We start from the raw sequence: 14,504 nt of genomic DNA, 5'->3' as shown, positions 1-14,504 counted from the left end.
AGCAGTGAAAAGCAGCTAAACCCCTTTATAAAAATCAATAACTTTTAAAAACCCATGAAACAAAGACAGTGAAAGAGAGAGAAATTCTTACAAAATTCGTTCAAGGGCTGTGATGCCACCTGGATTGACCATATCTAGACCCACAGCTGATTGAGACATAAGGGAGGACACTCTTGGGGCTGAGAGGTTTGGTGAGGTTGGGTGAGCAAACGCAGACCCTTTAGAGTAATACTGCGTGGTACCCATCCCATGGGTTCCAAATCTCCAGGTTCAAGGGCATCTTCCTACATCGAAAACATGCATGAGAATCCCAGAAGATGGTACATCGTGTGATCGGGAAAGGTTTCTAAAACGCACCTCATTTCTCATCTCCTTGTGCTCGGGTTCGCCATTCCAGCCGCTTTACTAGCAATCTCCCTCCTTGAGAATCAGCACCTTTAACCTCCTGTTCCGTACAGGTTGCAATTTGTCCTGAGGATGAACGGGAAGAGGGGGAACCAATGAGACACTAGCTCTAGGTGTTGGGACAGGCACAGGTCACTCTATTTTCCCATCAGGAAGAAGAATTAACCACAGCCTCAGCCTCCCGCCCGGGACCAGAATAGGGCCTGAAGCAATCCTGCGCTTTTGCGGCCAGCTCCCAAGAAAGCGAGTTGAAAAATGGAGCTCAGGGGCACTGCAATTCACAAACCTGCAGAGTTATAAATGATAACTCTCGTCCACAAATATATTGACGGAAGACAACAGAGAGGATTTGAAAGCAAGGCAGAATTGCAGGAAACAGATTTCAGGAGGTAGATTCGAATCGCCTTTAAAGCACGGGAAAAGCGGCAAAACCTCGACAATGATGCCCTTGGCCAAAAAGGGCGTATGCGTTTTTTCCTGAATATATTCAGGAAAAAACGCATACGCCCTTTTTGGCCAACCAAGCAACCTGGAAAGGCAAATCAGCGCTACAAAGAAGTCTCGCTTCCCATCGGTCAAAAGGGCCATGCTGAATAAAGTGTCAAAACCAGAAATGCAGGACAGGCCATGGAGAAACGGGAGCCTTGCTACGCTGATGGGCGGGATGTAAATTGCCAACAGCCACTCTGCAGAAGTGTACGGTGTGTCCTGAAACATCGAAAAAACTCAGCTTAGAGAGCATAGGGCACTTCCACTCACGGGCGTATAAATTGGGAAAACTAAAAATCAGCAAGGCACAGGCACCCCAAAGTTTAGGGCTGCTCTGTTGACAAGAACCTCCACTTCGTTACACCTTAAATATCCCAGGAAAGAGAAAAATGGATAAAGAAGTTGTGGTCCTTTTGTACAATGGAATATCACTCAGCCATGAAATCAACGTCATAAGGCTAGTAGCAGCATGATGAGTGGATTTAGGTACGACGATTCTAAGTGAAATAAGTCACACAGAAAAAGACCCTTATCATAAGATATCACTTATAGAGGGAATGTAAAAACCGCTACCCTTGAACTGAATTACAAAACAGAACAGAGTCACACGTTTAGAAAACACACTATGGCTGCTTAACGGGAAAGGTGAGGTGGGGTGATGCCTAAAACAAGGGTTTCAAATTAGCTCAGAGACCGTTCCATAAACCCAATATGTAATAGACAAGACCTACTCCTTGCTCAGTGATCTGGACTCAAAACCCCCTATTCACCGCCCAAGAATATATCTGACTAGTAAGAATCTTAAAACCTATGTACTGATATCCCTCTGTAAGTGAGTCAAGTGGGTGTAAAGCGGCATAAACACAGCAGTGAAAAGCAGCTAAACCCCTTTATAAAAATCAATCACTTTTAAAAACCCGTGAAACAAAGACAGTGAAAGAGAGAGAAATTCTTACAAAATTCGTTCAAGGGCTGTGATGCCACCTGGATTGACCATATCTAGACCCACAGCTGATTGAGGCATAAGGGTGGACACTCTTGGGGCTGAGAGGTTTGGTGAGGTTGGGTGAGCAAATGCAGACCCTTTAGAGTAATACTGTGTGGTACCCATCCCATGGGTCCCAAATCTCCAGGTTCAAGGGCATCTTCCTACATCGAAAACATGCATGAGAATCCCAGAAGATGGTACATCGTGTGATCGGGAAAGGTTTCTAAAACGCACCTCATTTCTCATCTCCTTGTGCTCGGGTTCGCCATTCCAGCCGCTTTACTAGCAATCTCCCTCCTTGAGAATCAGCACCTTTAACCTCCTGTTCCGTACAGGTTGCAATTTGTCCTGAGGATGAACGGGAAGAGGGGGAACCAATGAGACACTAGCTCTAGGTGTTGGGACAGGCACAGGTCACTCTATTTTCCCATCAGGAAGAAGAATTAACCACAGGCTCAGCCTGCCGCCCGGGACCAGAATAGGGCCTGAAGCAATCCTGCGCTTTTGCGGCCAGCTCCCAAGAAAGCGAGTTGAAAAATGGAGCTCAGGGGCACTGCAATTCACAAACCTGCAGAGTTATAAATGATAACTCTCGTCCACAAATATATTGACGGAAGACAACAGAGAGGATTTGAAAGCAAGGCAGAATTGCAGGAAACAGATTTCAGGAGGTAGATTCGAATCGCCTTTAAAGCACGGGAAAAGCGGCAAAACCTCGACAATGATGCCCTTGGCCAAAAAGGGCGTATGCGTTTTTTCCTGAATATATTCAGGAAAAAACGCATACGCCCTTTCTGGCCAACCAAGCAACCTGGAAAGGCAAATCAGCGCTACAAGGAAGTCTCGCTTCCCATCGGTCAAAAGGGCCATGCTGAATAAAGTGTCAAAACCAGAAATGCAGGACAGGCCATGGAGAAACGGGAGCCTTGCTACGCTGATGGGCGGGATGTAAATTGCCAACAGCCACTCTGCAGAAGTGTACGGTGTGTCCTGAAACATCGAAAAAACTCAGCTTAGAGAGCATAGGGCACTTCCACTCACGGGCGTATAAATTGGGAAAACTAAAAATCAGCAAGGCACAGGCACCCCAAAGTTTAGGGCTGCTCTGTTGACAAGAACCTCCACTTCGTTACACCTTAAATATCCCAGGAAAGAGAAAAATGGATAAAGAAGTTGTGGTCCTTTTGTACAATGGAATATCACTCAGCCATGAAATCAACGTCATAAGGCTAGTAGCAGCATGATGAGTGGATTTAGGTACGACGATTCTAAGTGAAATAAGTCACACAGAAAAAGACACTTATCATAAGATATCACTTATAGAGGGAATGTAAAAACCGCTACCCTTGAACTGAATTACAAAACAGAACAGAGTCACACGTTTAGAAAACACACTATGGCTGCTTAACGGGAAAGGTGAGGTGGGGTGATGCATAAAACAAGGGTTTCAAATTAGCTCAGAGACCGTTCCATAAACCCAATATGTAATAGACAAGACCTACTCCTTGCTCAGTGATCTGGACTCAAAACCCCCTATTCACCGCCCAAGAATATATCTGACTAGTAAGAATCTTAAAACCTATGTACTGATATCCCTCTGTAAGTGAGTCAAGTGGGTGTAAAGGGGCATAAACACAGCAGTGAAAAGCAGCTAAACCCCTTTATAAAAATCAATCACTTTTAAAAACCCGTGAAACAAAGACAGTGAAAGAGAGAGAAATTCTTACAAAATTCCTTCAAGGGCTGTGATGCCACCTGGATTGACCATATCTAGACCCACAGCTGATTGAGGCATAAGGGTGGACACTCTTGGGGCTGAGAGGTTTGGTGAGGTTGGGTGAGCAAATGCAGACCCTTTAGAGTAATACTGTGTGGTACCCATCCCATGGGTCCCAAATCTCCAGGTTCAAGGGCATCTTCCTACATCGAAAACATGCATGAGAATCCCAGAAGATGGTACATCGTGTGATCGGGAAAGGTTTCTAAAACGCACCTCATTTCTCATCTCCTTGTGCTCGGGTTCGCCATTCCAGCCGCTTTACTAGCAATCTCCCTCCTTGAGAATCAGCACCTTTAACCTCCTGTTCCGTACAGGTTGCAATTTGTCCTGAGGATGAACGGGAAGAGGGGGAACCAATGAGACACTAGCTCTAGGTGTTGGGACAGGCACAGGTCACTCTATTTTCCCATCAGGAAGAAGAATTAACCACAGCCTCAGCCTCCCGCCCGGGACCAGAATAGGGCCTGAAGCAATCCTGCGCTTTTGCGGCCAGCTCCCAAGAAAGCGAGTTGAAAAATGGAGCTCAGGGGCACTGCAATTCACAAACCTGCAGAGTTATAAATGATAACTCTCGTCCACAAATATATTGACGGAAGACAACAGAGAGGATTTGAAAGCAAGGCAGAATTGCAGGAAACAGATTTCAGGAGGTAGATTCGAATCGCCTTTAAAGCACGGGAAAAGCGGCAAAACCTCGACAATGATGCCCTTGGCCAAAAAGGGCGTATGCGTTTTTTCCTGAATATATTCAGGAAAAAACGCATACGCCCTTTTTGGCCAACCAAGCAACCTGGAAAGGCAAATCAGCGCTACAAGGAAGTCTCGCTTCCCATCGGTCAAAAGGGCCATGCTGAATAAAGTGTCAAAACCAGAAATGCAGGACAGGCCATGGAGAAACGGGAGCCTTGCTACGGTGATGGGCGGGATGTAAATTGCCAACAGCCACTCTGCAGAAGTGTACGGTGTGTCCTGAAACATCGAAAAAACTCAGCTTAGAGAGCATAGGGCACTTCCACTCACGGGCGTATAAATTGGGAAAACTAAAAATCAGCAAGACACAGGCACCCCAAAGTTTAGGGCTGCTCTGTTGACAAGAACCTCCACTTCGTTACACCTTAAATATCCCAGGAAAGAGAAAAATGGATAAAGAAGTTGTGGTCCTTTTGTACAATGGAATATCACTCAGCCATGAAATCAACGTCATAAGGCTAGTAGCAGCATGATGAGTGGATTTAGGTACGACGATTCTAAGTGAAATAAGTCACACAGAAAAAGACACTTATCATAAGATATCACTTATAGAGGGAATGTAAAAACCGCTACCCTTGAACTGAATTACAAAACAGAACAGAGTCACACGTTTAGAAAACACACTATGGCTGCTTAACGGGTAAGGTGAGGTGGGGTGATGCATAAAACAAGGGTTTCAAATTAGCTCAGAGACCGTTCCATAAACCCAATATGTAATAGACAAGACCTACTCCTTGCTCAGTGATCTGGACTCAAAACCCCCTATTCACCGCCCAAGAATATATCTGACTAGTAAGAATCTTAAAACCTATGTACTGATATCCCTCTGTAAGTGAGTCAAGTGGGTGTAAAGCGGCATAAACACAGCAGTGAAAAGCAGCTAAACCCCTTTATAAAAATCAATCACTTTTAAAATCCCGTGAAACAAAGACAGTGAAAGAGAGAGAAATTCTTACAAAATTCGTTCAAGGGCTGTGATGCCACCTGGATTGACCATATCTAGACCCACAGCTGATTGAGGCATAAGGGTGGACACTCTTGGGGCTGAGAGGTTTGGTGAGGTTGGGTGAGCAAACGCAGACCCTTTAGAGTAATACTGCGTGGTACCCATCCCATGGGTCCCAAATCTCCAGGTTCAAGGGCATCTTCCTACATCGAAAACATGCATGAGAATCCCAGAAGATGGTACACCGTGTGATCGGGAAAGGTTTCTAACACGCACCTCATTTCTCATCTCCTTGTGCTCGGGTTCGCCATTCCAGCCGCTTTACTAGCAATCTCCCTCCTTGAGAATCAGCACCTTTAACCTCCTGTTCCGTACAGGTTGCAATTTGTCCTGAGGATGAACGGGAAGAGGGGGAACCAATGAGACACTAGCTCTAGGTGTTGGGACAGGCACAGGTCACTCTATTTTCCCATCAGGAAGAAGAATTAACCACAGCCTCAGCCTCCCGCCCGGGACCAGAATAGGGCCTGAAGCAATCCTGCGCTTTTGCGGCCAGCTCCCAAGAAAGCGAGTTGAAAAATGGAGCTCAGGGGCACTGCAATTCACAAACCTGCAGAGTTATAAATGATAACTCTCGTCCACAAATATATTGACGGAAGACAACAGAGAGGATTTGAAAGCAAGGCAGAATTGCAGGAAACAGATTTCAGGAGGTAGATTCGAATCGCCTTTAAAGCACGGGAAAAGCGGCAAAACCTCGACAATGATGCCCTTGGCCAAAAAGGGCGTATGCGTTTTTTCCTGAATATATTCAGGAAAAAACGCATACGCCCTTTTCGGCCAACCAAGCAACCTGGAAAGGCAAATCAGCGCTACAAGGAAGTCTCGCTTCCCATCGGTCAAAAGGGCCATGCTGAATAAAGTGTCAAAACCAGAAATGCAGGACAGGCCATGGAGAAACGGGAGCCTTGCTACGCTGATGGGCGGGATGTAAATTGCCAACAGCCACTCTGCAGAAGTGTACGGTGTGTCCTGAAACATCGAAAAAACTCAGCTTAGAGAGCATAGGGCACTTCCACTCACGGGCGTATAAATTGGGAAAACTAAAAATCAGCAAGGCACAGGCACCCCAAAGTTTAGGGCTGCTCTGTTGACAAGAACCTCCACTTCGTTACACCTTAAATATCCCAGGAAAGAGAAAAATGGATAAAGAAGTTGTGGTCCTTTTGTACAATGGAATATCACTCAGCCATGAAATCAACGTCATAAGGCTAGTAGCAGCATGATGAGTGGATTTAGGTACGACGATTCTAAGTGAAATAAGTCACACAGAAAAAGACACTTATCATAAGATATCACTTATAGAGGGAATGTAAAAACCGCTACCCTTGAACTGAATTACAAAACAGAACAGAGTCACACGTTTAGAAAACACACTATGGCTGCTTAACGGGAAAGGTGAGGTGGGGTGATGCATAAAACAAGGGTTTCAAATTAGCTCAGAGACCGTTCCATAAACCCAATATGTAATAGACAAGACCTACTCCTTGCTCAGTGATCTGGACTCAAAACCCCCTATTCACCGCCCAAGAATATATCTGACTAGTAAGAATCTTAAAACCTATGTACTGATATCCCTCTGTAAGTGAGTCAAGTGGGTGTAAAGGGGCATAAACACAGCAGTGAAAAGCAGCTAAACCCCTTTATAAAAATCAATCACTTTTAAAAACCCGTGAAACAAAGACAGTGAAAGAGAGAGAAATTCTTACAAAATTCCTTCAAGGGCTGTGATGCCACCTGGATTGACCATATCTAGACCCACAGCTGATTGAGGCATAAGGGTGGACACTCTTGGGGCTGAGAGGTTTGGTGAGGTTGGGTGAGCAAATGCAGACCCTTTAGAGTAATACTGTGTGGTACCCATCCCATGGGTCCCAAATCTCCAGGTTCAAGGGCATCTTCCTACATCGAAAACATGCATGAGAATCCCAGAAGATGGTACATCGTGTGATCGGGAAAGGTTTCTAAAACGCACCTCATTTCTCATCTCCTTGTGCTCGGGTTCGCCATTCCAGCCGCTTTACTAGCAATCTCCCTCCTTGAGAATCAGCACCTTTAACCTCCTGTTCCGTACAGGTTGCAATTTGTCCTGAGGATGAACGGGAAGAGGGGGAACCAATGAGACACTAGCTCTAGGTGTTGGGACAGGCACAGGTCACTCTATTTTCCCATCAGGAAGAAGAATTAACCACAGCCTCAGCCTCCCGCCCGGGACCAGAATAGGGCCTGAAGCAATCCTGCGCTTTTGCGGCCAGCTCCCAAGAAAGCGAGTTGAAAAATGGAGCTCAGGGGCACTGCAATTCACAAACCTGCAGAGTTATAAATGATAACTCTCGTCCACAAATATATTGACGGAAGACAACAGAGAGGATTTGAAAGCAAGGCAGAATTGCAGGAAACAGATTTCAGGAGGTAGATTCGAATCGCCTTTAAAGCACGGGAAAAGCGGCAAAACCTCGACAATGATGCCCTTGGCCAAAAAGGGCGTATGCGTTTTTTCCTGAATATATTCAGGAAAAAACGCATACGCCCTTTTTGGCCAACCAAGCAACCTGGAAAGGCAAATCAGCGCTACAAGGAAGTCTCGCTTCCCATCGGTCAAAAGGGCCATGCTGAATAAAGTGTCAAAACCAGAAATGCAGGACAGGCCATGGAGAAACGGGAGCCTTGCTACGGTGATGGGCGGGATGTAAATTGCCAACAGCCACTCTGCAGAAGTGTACGGTGTGTCCTGAAACATCGAAAAAACTCAGCTTAGAGAGCATAGGGCACTTCCACTCACGGGCGTATAAATTGGGAAAACTAAAAATCAGCAAGACACAGGCACCCCAAAGTTTAGGGCTGCTCTGTTGACAAGAACCTCCACTTCGTTACACCTTAAATATCCCAGGAAAGAGAAAAATGGATAAAGAAGTTGTGGTCCTTTTGTACAATGGAATATCACTCAGCCATGAAATCAACGTCATAAGGCTAGTAGCAGCATGATGAGTGGATTTAGGTACGACGATTCTAAGTGAAATAAGTCACACAGAAAAAGACACTTATCATAAGATATCACTTATAGAGGGAATGTAAAAACCGCTACCCTTGAACTGAATTACAAAACAGAACAGAGTCACACGTTTAGAAAACACACTATGGCTGCTTAACGGGTAAGGTGAGGTGGGGTGATGCATAAAACAAGGGTTTCAAATTAGCTCAGAGACCGTTCCATAAACCCAATATGTAATAGACAAGACCTACTCCTTGCTCAGTGATCTGGACTCAAAACCCCCTATTCACCGCCCAAGAATATATCTGACTAGTAAGAATCTTAAAACCTATGTACTGATATCCCTCTGTAAGTGAGTCAAGTGGGTGTAAAGCGGCATAAACACAGCAGTGAAAAGCAGCTAAACCCCTTTATAAAAATCAATCACTTTTAAAATCCCGTGAAACAAAGACAGTGAAAGAGAGAGAAATTCTTACAAAATTCGTTCAAGGGCTGTGATGCCACCTGGATTGACCATATCTAGACCCACAGCTGATTGAGGCATAAGGGTGGACACTCTTGGGGCTGAGAGGTTTGGTGAGGTTGGGTGAGCAAACGCAGACCCTTTAGAGTAATACTGCGTGGTACCCATCCCATGGGTCCCAAATCTCCAGGTTCAAGGGCATCTTCCTACATCGAAAACATGCATGAGAATCCCAGAAGATGGTACACCGTGTGATCGGGAAAGGTTTCTAACACGCACCTCATTTCTCATCTCCTTGTGCTCGGGTTCGCCATTCCAGCCGCTTTACTAGCAATCTCCCTCCTTGAGAATCAGCACCTTTAACCTCCTGTTCCGTACAGGTTGCAATTTGTCCTGAGGATGAACGGGAAGAGGGGGAACCAATGAGACACTAGCTCTAGGTGTTGGGACAGGCACAGGTCACTCTATTTTCCCATCAGGAAGAAGAATTAACCACAGCCTCAGCCTCCCGCCCGGGACCAGAATAGGGCCTGAAGCAATCCTGCGCTTTTGCGGCCAGCTCCCAAGAAAGCGAGTTGAAAAATGGAGCTCAGGGGCACTGCAATTCACAAACCTGCAGAGTTATAAATGATAACTCTCGTCCACAAATATATTGACGGAAGACAACAGAGAGGATTTGAAAGCAAGGCAGAATTGCAGGAAACAGATTTCAGGAGGTAGATTCGAATCGCCTTTAAAGCACGGGAAAAGCGGCAAAACCTCGACAATGATGCCCTTGGCCAAAAAGGGCGTATGCGTTTTTTCCTGAATATATTCAGGAAAAAACGCATACGCCCTTTTCGGCCAACCAAGCAACCTGGAAAGGCAAATCAGCGCTACAAGGAAGTCTCGCTTCCCATCGGTCAAAAGGGCCATGCTGAATAAAGTGTCAAAACCAGAAATGCAGGACAGGCCATGGAGAAACGGGAGCCTTGCTACGCTGATGGGCGGGATGTAAATTGCCAACAGCCACTCTGCAGAAGTGTACGGTGTGTCCTGAAACATCGAAAAAACTCAGCTTAGAGAGCATAGGGCACTTCCACTCACGGGCGTATAAATTGGGAAAACTAAAAATCAGCAAGGCACAGGCACCCCAAAGTTTAGGGCTGCTCTGTTGACAAGAACCTCCACTTCGTTACACCTTAAATATCCCAGGAAAGAGAAAAATGGATAAAGAAGTTGTGGTCCTTTTGTACAATGGAATATCACTCAGCCATGAAATCAACGTCATAAGGCTAGTAGCAGCATGATGAGTGGATTTAGGTACGACGATTCTAAGTGAAATAAGTCACACAGAAAAAGACCCTTATCATAAGATATCACTTATAGAGGGAATGTAAAAACCGCTACCCTTGAACTGAATTACAAAACAGAACAGAGTCACACGTTTAGAAAACACACTATGGCTGCTTAACGGGTAAGGTGAGGTGGGGTGATGCCTAAAACAAGGGTTTCAAATTAGCTCAGAGACCGTTCCATAAACCCAATATGTAATAGACAAGACCTACTCCTTGCTCAGTGATCTGGACTCAAAACCCCCTATTCACCGCCCAAGAATATATCTGACTAGTAAGAATCTTAAAACCTATGTACTGATATCCCTCTGTAAGTGAGTCAAGTGGGTGTAAAGCGGCATAAACACAGCAGTGAAAAGCAGCTAAACCCCTTTATAAAAATCAATCACTTTTAAAATCCCGTGAAACAAAGACAGTGAAAGAGAGAGAAATTCTTACAAAATTCGTTCAAGGGCTGTGATGCCACCTGGATTGACCATATCTAGACCCACAGCTGATTGAGGCATAAGGGTGGACACTCTTGGGGCTGAGAGGTTTGGTGAGGTTGGGTGAGCAAACGCAGACCCTTTAGAGTAATACTGCGTGGTACCCATCCCATGGGTCCCAAATCTCCAGGTTCAAGGGCATCTTCCTACATCGAAAACATGCATGAGAATCCCAGAAGATGGTACACCGTGTGATCGGGAAAGGTTTCTAAAACGCACCTCATTTCTCATCTCCTTGTGCTCGGGTTCGCCATTCCAGCCGCTTTACTAGCAATCTCCCTCCTTGAGAATCAGCACCTTTAACGTCCTGTTCCGTACAGGTTGCAATTTGTCCTGAGGATGAACAGGAAGAGGGGGAACCAATGAGACACTAGCTCTAGGTGTTGGGACAGGCACAGGTCACTCTATTTTCCCATCAGGAAGAAGAATTAACCACAGGCTCAGCCTCCCGCCCGGGACCAGAATAGGGCCTGAAGCAATCCTGCGCTTTTGCGGCCAGCTCCCAAGAAAGCGAGTTGAAAAATGGAGCTCAGGGGCACTGCAATTCACAAACCTGCAGAGTTATAAATGATAACTCTCGTCCACAAATATATTGACGGAAGACAACAGAGAGGATTTGAAAGCAAGGCAGAATTGCAGGAAACAGATTTCAGGAGGTAGATTCGAATCGCCTTTAAAGCACAGGAAAAGCGGCAAAACCTCGACAATGATGCCCTTGGCCAAAAAGGGCGTATGCGTTTTTTCCTGAATATATTCAGGAAAAAACGCATACGCCCTTTTTGGCCAACCAAGCAACCTGGAAAGGCAAATCAGCGCTACAAAGAAGTCTCGCTTCCCATCGGTCAAAAGGGCCATGCTGAATAAAGTGTCAAAACCAGAAATGCAGGACAGGCCATGGAGAAACGGGAGCCTTGCTACGCTGATGGGCGGGATGTAAATTGCCAACAGCCACTCTGCAGAAGTGTACAGTGTGTCCTGAAACATCGAAAAAACTCAGCTTAGAGAGCATAGGGCACTTCCACTCACGGGCGTATAAATTGGGAAAACTAAAAATCAGCAAGGCACAGGCACCCCAAAGTTTAGGGCTGCTCTGTTGACAAGAACCTCCACTTCGTTACACCTTAAATATCCCAGGAAAGAGAAAAATGGATAAAGAAGTTGTGGTCCTTTTGTACAATGGAATATCACTCAGTCATGAAATCAACGTCATAAGGCTAGTAGCAGCATGATGAGTGGATTTAGGTACGACGATTCTAAGTGAAATAAGTCACACAGAAAAAGACACTTATCATAAGATATCACTTATAGAGGGAATGTAAAAACCGCTACCCTTGAACTGAATTACAAAACAGAACAGAGTCACACGTTTAGAAAACACACTATGGCTGCTTAACGGGAAAGGTGAGGTGGGGTGATGCATAAAACAAGGGTTTCAAATTAGCTCAGAGACCATTCCATAAACCCAATATGTAATAGACAAGACCTACTCCTTGCTCAGTGATCTGGACTCAAAACCCCCTATTCACCGCCCAAGAATATATCTGACTAGTAAGAATCTTAAAACCTATGTACTGATATCCCTCTGTAAGTGAGTCAAGTGGGTGTAAAGCGGCATAAACACAGCAGTGAAAAGCAGCTAAACCCCTTTATAAAAATCAATCACTTTTAAAAACCCGTGAAACAAAGACAGTGAAAGAGAGAGAAATTCTTACAAAATTCGTTCAAGGGCTGTGATGCCACCTGGATTGACCATATCTAGACCCACAGCTGATTGAGGCATAAGGGTGGACACTCTTGGGGCTGAGAGGTTTGGTGAGGTTGGGTGAGCAAACGCAGACCCTTTAGAGTAATACTGCGTGGTACCCATCCCATGGGTCCCAAATCTCCAGGTTCAAGGGCATCTTCCTACATCGAAAACATGCATGAGAATCCCAGAAGATGGTACACCGTGTGATCGGGAAAGGTTTCTAAAACGCACCTCATTTCTCATCTCCTTGTGCTCGGGTTCGCCATTCCAGCCGCTTTACTAGCAATCTCCCTCCTTGAGAATCAGCACCTTTAACCTCCTGTTCCGTACAGGTTGCAATTTGTCCTGAGGATGAACGGGAAGAGGGGGAACCAATGAGACACTAGCTCTAGGTGTTGGGACAGGCACAGGTCACTCTATTTTCCCATCAGGAAGAAGAATTAACCACAGCCTCAGCCTGCCGCCCGGGACCAGAATAGGGCCTGAAGCAATCCTGCGCTTTTGCGGCCAGCTCCCAAGAAAGCGAGTTGAAAAATGGAGCTCAGGGGCACTGCAATTCACAAACCTGCAGAGTTATAAATGATAACTCTCGTCCACAAATATATTGACGGAAGACAACAGAGAGGATTTGAAAGCAAGGCAGAATTGCAGGAAACAGATTTCAGGAGGTAGATTCGAATCGCCTTTAAAGCACGGGAAAAGCGGCAAAACCTCGACAATGATGCCCTTGGCCAAAAAGGGCGTATGCGTTTTTTCCTGAATATATTCAGGAAAAAACGCATACGCCCTTTTTGGCCAACCAAGCAACCTGGAAAGGCAAATCAGCGCTACAAGGAAGTCTCGCTTCCCATCGGTCAAAAGGGCCATGCTGAATAAAGTGTCAAAACCAGAAATGCAGGACAGGCCATGGAGAAACGGGAGCCTTGCTACGCTGATGGGCGGGATGTAAATTGCCAACAGCCACTCTGCAGAAGTGTACGGTGTGTCCTGAAACATCGAAAAAACTCAGCTTAGAGAGCATAGGGCACTTCCACTCACGGGCGTATAAATTGGGAAAACTAAAAATCAGCAAGACACAGGCACCCCAAAGTTTAGGGCTGCTCTGTTGACAAGAACCTCCACTTCGTTACACCTTAAATATCCCAGGAAAGAGAAAAATGGATAAAGAAGTTGTGGTCCTTTTGTACAATGGAATATCACTCAGCCATGAAATCAACGTCATAAGGCTAGTAGCAGCATGATGAGTGGATTTAGGTACGACGATTCTAAGTGAAATAAGTCACACAGAAAAAGACACTTATCATAAGATATCACTTATAGAGGGAATGTAAAAACCGCTACCCTTGAACTGAATTACAAAACAGAACAGAGTCACACGTTTAGAAAACACACTATGGCTGCTTAACGGGAAAGGTGAGGTGGGGTGATGCATAAAACAAGGGTTTCAAATTAGCTCAGAGACCGTTCCATAAACCCAATATGTAATAGACAAGACCTACTCCTTGCTCAGTGATCTGGACTCAAAACCCCCTATTCACCGCCCAAGAATATATCTGACTAGTAAGAATCTTAAAACCTATGTACTGATATCCCTCTGTAAGTGAGTCAAGTGGGTGTAAAGCGGCATAAACACAGCAGTGAAAAGCAGCTAAACCCCTTTATAAAAATCAATCACTTTTAAAAACCCGTGAAACAAAGACAGTGAAAGAGAGAGAAATTCTTACAAAATTCGTTCAAGGGCTGTGATGCCACCTGGATTGACCATATCTAGACCCACAGCTGATTGAGGCATAAGGGTGGACACTCTTGGGGCTGAGAGATTTGGTGAGGTTGGGTGAGCAAATGCAGACCCTTTAGAGTAATACTGCGTGGTACCCATCCCATGGGTCCCAAATCTCCAGGTTCAAGGGCATCTTCCTACATCGAAAACATGCATGAGAATCCCAGAAGATGGTACATCGTGTGATCGGGAAAGGTTTCTAAAACGCACCTCATTTCTCATCTCCTTGTGCTCGGGTTCGCCATTCCAGCCGCTTTACTAGCAATCTCCCTCCTTGAGAATCAG

This window comes from Balaenoptera borealis (assembly GCF_965194805.1).
Source record: "Balaenoptera borealis genome assembly, chromosome: 2".
NCBI lineage: Eukaryota > Metazoa > Chordata > Mammalia > Artiodactyla > Balaenopteridae > Balaenoptera > Balaenoptera borealis.
The sequence above is the reverse complement of the archived record's forward strand: the minus strand, read 5'-3'. Positions refer to the sequence as shown.